We start from the raw sequence: 6,045 nt of genomic DNA on the forward strand, positions 1-6,045 counted from the left end.
TGCACCTGAGGTTAATTACCGTATTTTCCCCACTATAAGGGGCACTTAAAATCCTTTAATTTTCTCAAAAATCGACACTGCGCCTTATAATCCTGTGCGCCTTATCTATGAATTCTGGCTGTGTTTACTGACCTCAAACTGATTTTATGTGGTACATGGCACTCAAAGATCTATAAAAAAAAATCTTTTAGTAGGACTTTGCTAAGCTACGAAGCCGCACCGCTTGATGGCTTGTCTGAGCATTACGGCTACCATAGTCAGGAACCTCGCGACTCATAGTAATATGGGTCCAAAACTCCGTCCGCTTCAGGTCCCAAAGTCAAATGAACTCTACGGCACACGGAGAGTTAAAAACTGTGTAAATTCTCCCATCTTTAATAAAATGATCTGTGTAGCTGCTTTACCGGGTGTAACAATTAAGTTTAATATTCATTCATCCATGAAAACAGAATTTATTAAATTTTATGGCGTTAGAAAGTTAGCAGGAAGTTGGCAGAAAGTTAGCTCGCTAGTTTCGCTAGTTACCTAAACATGATACAATATGTTCTGGCGGGGGGAGATAAGGAAGAGGGAGAAGCAGGAGAGAGGAGGCAAGTTTGTTTGGGACACAGACTAGTAAACGGAGTGTGAGTACAATAAAATAATTATTATAATATGATGTGTTAAATTAGTTTAGATCAGAGGAATAAGGAAGGATTTGTCTGTGTTTCAGTTTGGCTTAGCTGTGTAATTTAAGTGATCTAGGTTGCTCTGTTATGGAAGTTCAGTTAACGCTAGAAATGTGTTTTGGAGTTTGTACATGCTTTCTGTGAGGAGTTTCCTTTTAATGCAACTCAGATTGGAATAAATGACACTCAGACAGGTTTTACAAATTAACGTGCACACGGGTGAGAGCTCGAAGGAGACTCACACCCCCTGGAGCAGTGGTCAGCCTTTATTTATACTCAAGCATGTTTGTGTCTCAGAAACATGCAGGAAGAGATAACATACAACTGTGCAGGCTTCCTGCAGAGCTTGCACAGCGTGCAGGCTTCCTGCTGAGCTTGCACAACGTAACTTCCTGTTGAGCTTGCACAACGTAACTTCTCTAGTAAAAAAGAGCAAACACATCTAGAAAACCTTAAATGAAATGTACTTCTAAACATAAACATAATAAAATCTTTCAACATTCCCTCCTGTTGTTTGATCTTTTCTCCTATATATATACATAGCAACTCACTAACACTGTATCAGTCTATGGCTACTTGTAAAACATTTTTAGCCAGGACATCATTAAATAGTGGGTTTTTTGAGTAAGTTATATCCAAATGTCTATCTCATTATCATCTTCTTCATTCTGTGGTAGGGTGATGTAAGCATCAATTGAAGCAGTTACCATTTTTGACACCATGTTTTTCAAACAAGGTATGACGCATGAAGTGAAAAGACACAATAACAATAGTAGAACACCAACGAAAACAAGTCCTTTAATCAGCAGGGACTTCCAAGAGCCACTTAAAAACCACGTGAGCCAGTCTTCTGTGTTTGTAACATAGTCTTGTTGTTGTGCATCCCTGAGTTGTTTAAGTGTGTTCAGAGCATCAGTCATGTTGGACGAGTGTACATTATCTGGAATGTATGTGCAGCATGTGTTGTTAAAGAGGACACATAGTCCTCCTTTCTCGGCGAGAATCATGTCTAATGCTACCCTGTGTTGCATTACTGCAATGCGCAGAACGTCAATTTCTTGATTCTGTTTGTCGTTGATTTTACATGAAGCGTTCAGAAAAAGTCCAAAACGGTAGTCCAACGTCTCGATACGCAGGGCATGTTTCCCAACTCCGACCCATGGGAACAGGGCATGTACCACTTTCTGTCCAGTGGTCCAGAGTTTGAATTCCTGTGGGACATCGGAGCCCCATATTCGATCGTGTGGTTCTGGACCGGTGTCAGTTGAACGCCGTCGTCTGTTGCGTTGGGGGGCAGCATGTAGTACGTTTTTGGTCCACACACCCAAGCTGTCCCCTGGACCCAGTATGTGCCACGCTTAAAAGTCATAGCTTTATCGGCATTGTCCTTCCAGACTATACTGCAGTTCTTGGTTCGACCAAGTTTTGTCCTTCCGTATGAGAAGTCGAAACATATCGGGTGACGTTCTTCACTCTGCAAGAAAGCTGGAAATGTCATTATTCTTTTGTTTGACACGTTCACGTTCACCCAGTGCGCTTCGTCACACGTCCAGTTTGTTGCTGTTAGGTTATTCACGTCGTAGGTCAGCAGTGAAAACGCTAGGGCTCTCACTATAAACATGTCTCTATGTGAACAAGTTCCATTTATGACTTTCATGTGAATGCACATGCTCGTTTCAAGTGACGGAGCCTTCCCATAAATAGTTGCATGGACAGAAGTTGCAGGCATGTGTGAGCAAACAAAGCAGTTCTTTTCTGTCGTGCGGTTGTATACATATCTGTACCACGCGTTGTTCATCCAGGGATGATTGTGGTCCTGCGTCATCTTGTCCAGGTGTGAGTTGTCATGTGTCCAAGCTTTCTTTGTCCGTTCCCTCGGATCCACCTTCAGTAGGATGAGACATCCTGCCACTAGGACTGTCAGGGTTAGTGAGATTAAGAGCGACTTCATGTTTACCTGGCTTACCTCACGTCTCAGGGGACCTAGGCAAGAAGAAAAAGTGCGGGATATACCCAATCGGCACTTCCTTCACCTGACGAATCACCCGAGGGTAAGTTAGTCTATACTCTCGCTCACTCTTTTACAGTGGCTTTGATGGATCCAGGACGGTCTTTCTGCTATTTTGCAGGCTGTTGGTGTGGTCAGGAGTGCTTGGTAGGGTCCTTCCCAACGGGGTGAGCTCCAGTTTTTCCTCTGGAGCACCCTTATCAGGATCCAATCACCTGCCTTCAACCTGCAAGATACTGGAGAAGAGTCACACAGCAGTTTGTTGTTCAACACAGTTTCTGTATTTTCTAGCAGCTTTGCCATCCACTCTGCTAGAGTAGTCTCTCTAGCTGATTTGTTTACTGGTTCACTCAGTATTAGTAGTGGGAAAAGGTCTTCCATGAATTATTTCAAATGGCGTCAATTTTTGTGAGCCTGCCTTGTGTTAATCTCATCCACATTTTCACTAGACCTCTACATTCAGGCCATGGTCTCCCTGTCTCTTCCATGCACTTTCTCAATCTTTGCTTGATAGTGCTATTTGTTCTTTCCATTAGCCCTGCACTTTGTGGGTGGTAGGCACAGTGGTTTTTTTATACTAAATCCCAATGCTTCGGAGATCTTGCTACCATTGTCTCATCTTATTAGGGACGGTATGCCATATGTTGGAACAAAATGGTTGCATAGGCATTTTGCTACAGAGATTGCATCTGCCTTTTTCACAGGATAAATTTCTGGCCATTTTGAGAACACGTCTATAATCACTAGAGCGTATTTTTGAACCTTGGCTTCATTTAGCTCAATAAAATCCATGTGAATGGTATGAAAAGGATGAGGTGGTATGGGAAAGTTACCTCTTCTTGGTCTGAGGTTTCCCTGTGCATTATGTTTTTGGCAAATCATGCATGTTCTGACAAATTCTTTTGCTGAATTTTCGAAATTTTGAGTAAAGAAATGTTTAGAGATTATATCTACCATCTCCCTCCGGTTGACACATGAGTGGAACCGTGTGTCACTAATGCTGCTGGTTTGTGTAGGGATTTTGGTAGTATTGGTTTACCATTACAGGTCATCAAATCATTTTCTAGCTGTGCACCACATTTTAACCATTTCTTTTGTTCTGTAGTTGGTGCGGCTTTTTGTTCGTTTTTAAGCACATCAAGTGGTATTTGCATTGAGGATTCAGACATTAATGTGTCTATAGTTTGTTGTGCTGCTGCTTTTGCGGCTTGATCTGCGAAGTTATTGCCTTTAGTGACCTCTGAGTTGTCTTTCTGATGTGCAGCACATTTACATAATGCTAACTGTTTTGGCAATGTTATCACTTCCAACAGTGCCTTTAAAAGATTTCCATGTTGCACTGGATTGCCAGTAGAAGTAATCATACCTCTATTCTGCCAAATTTTTGCAAAATGATGTACTGCTGAAAAAAACATACTAACTGTCTGTGTGTCTCTCTGTCTGTCTGCGTCCTTGACACAGTCAGCTCCCTTTATGGGCATGTAGTTCCTGTTACACACACGATTTCCTGTCACAGACATACCACAGGCACACATATTTCCTGTTTCTCCAGACTAACCAAACTCTTTGTTGAACTTTCCATATAGCAACAATAAGTGTCCAACATTTGAGAGTTGTCTCACATGTGTCAGGTAAGACAAATTGGCTTAGATTTAAAATTGAAGTCACTGCATGGGGCACTTTGATGATTAAAGTGTGTCCTAAAACAATGTCAGCTGACTTTTTACTGCCTCCCTCCGCCCAAATACACCACATGTGTGCCTACACCGGTTGGCACACATGTGGGCAGGCCTGACGCAACAGAGTCTAATTTACAGAAGTAAAATGCAAGCAGGCGTTGTTTTTCTCCAAATGCCTGTGTTAAAACAGGTGCACTTCCATCTACATGTAAGTAGAAAGGCTATTTCCAAGTTACTGAATGCTTCTTCTTTTTCTTTTTTTTTCCTCTGTAGATACAGCACTACATATTTTCTTAAGGCATTTTGGACAATTTCTATTTCATTTTAAAATAATTCATATATCTCGCACATGTTACATATGTCAAACTTCTAAATTGGGAAAACTTTGCATTGCTTACAGCTCATAGCTCCCAGCTCATAGCCCACAGCTCTAAAACTAGGCATCAGTAAATCATGTGCCTAATCATTTCGTGTCACTGTGATCCACAAGTATGATCACAAATTTGTTTTTCAAACCAACAAAACAAACAAACAAAAACAAAAACAAGTTGCTGATGGCATGAACGCTTTACACACATGAGTTGGGACACAAAAAGAAAAAGAACTGCTGTCAGAAACAAAGCAGAAGTGTGAGGAAAAAACTGAGATCACAGACTGCTGCATGTGTGAGCTTTTAATATCATGCAGCTTCTGCTCTGAAAAACAAAAAAATTAATACAAAATAAAGAGTGTGTAACTTGCTCATTAGCTTGGTAGTGTCCACATATTTAATTCAACTTCTCAGTCTTGTAGCTTTAGCTGTTGTATACAGGGTTTGGCTCATTAGTTGTTAGTATAGGTTTGCTCTTCATCTTAACAAAATCTCATCTAGGATGACAGGTTTACAAGCAGGTCAAGTGTCTCTATGCACCTGATTAGATTTGGTATTTTCTTTATTTTCTTCATCTCATATATCATTGTACTGAGTTTGAGCAAACCTTAAGCTTGAATCAGACTACTTTTAACAATCTTCCACCTCGCATCATAACTGACTGAGGTGCCTCTTCTTATTAATAGTATGTCATTATTAATGTTATCATTGTATTGTTTTTCCTTTTTTATAACAGCAATAGTATATTACAATACACTACTTTACTACTAATATACAATAGTATATTAGTTTATATTTTATTATGTATCCATCACGGGTCTGTGTGAATCTGCAGCTTCACACCTTCCCAAGCTGGAGACATTTGCTTTTCCTTGGCTGAACAATGACACAGCCGTAATATACCTTATGCATCTCTTTGATTGTTTAATATATTTTCGTGTGAATTATCTGGTTTCATGCATTCTATTCATTCTAGGCACGGTCGTCATGCCAACTATGTTTCATTGTTAATACCAGTTTACAGGTTGTTTTCCTTCCTATTATTAGTGTGAATACATTAGATAAGCTCTATTTTAATTTAACCTTTTGTTTATTCCACTTCATTCCTCTTTTCATGCTTTAAAATATTACAACTCTTGAATACGCTTTGTTTTCTTTTTAGGATTCTTTTCAGTATTTATTTCTGCTTGGAGGGTTTCTTTTAATTTAGTCAATGCGGAGGGGCTACATTTTCCCTCCCACGTGGGACATTTAGGTGTTCTTTGGATTTCTCCATCTATATGCACTAATTTGTCCGGCGCCTGGACATTTTTTCTCTAA

The sequence above is a fragment of the Oreochromis niloticus genome, linkage group LG3 (assembly GCF_001858045.2).
Source record: "Oreochromis niloticus isolate F11D_XX linkage group LG3, O_niloticus_UMD_NMBU, whole genome shotgun sequence".
Taxonomy (NCBI): domain Eukaryota; kingdom Metazoa; phylum Chordata; class Actinopteri; order Cichliformes; family Cichlidae; genus Oreochromis; species Oreochromis niloticus.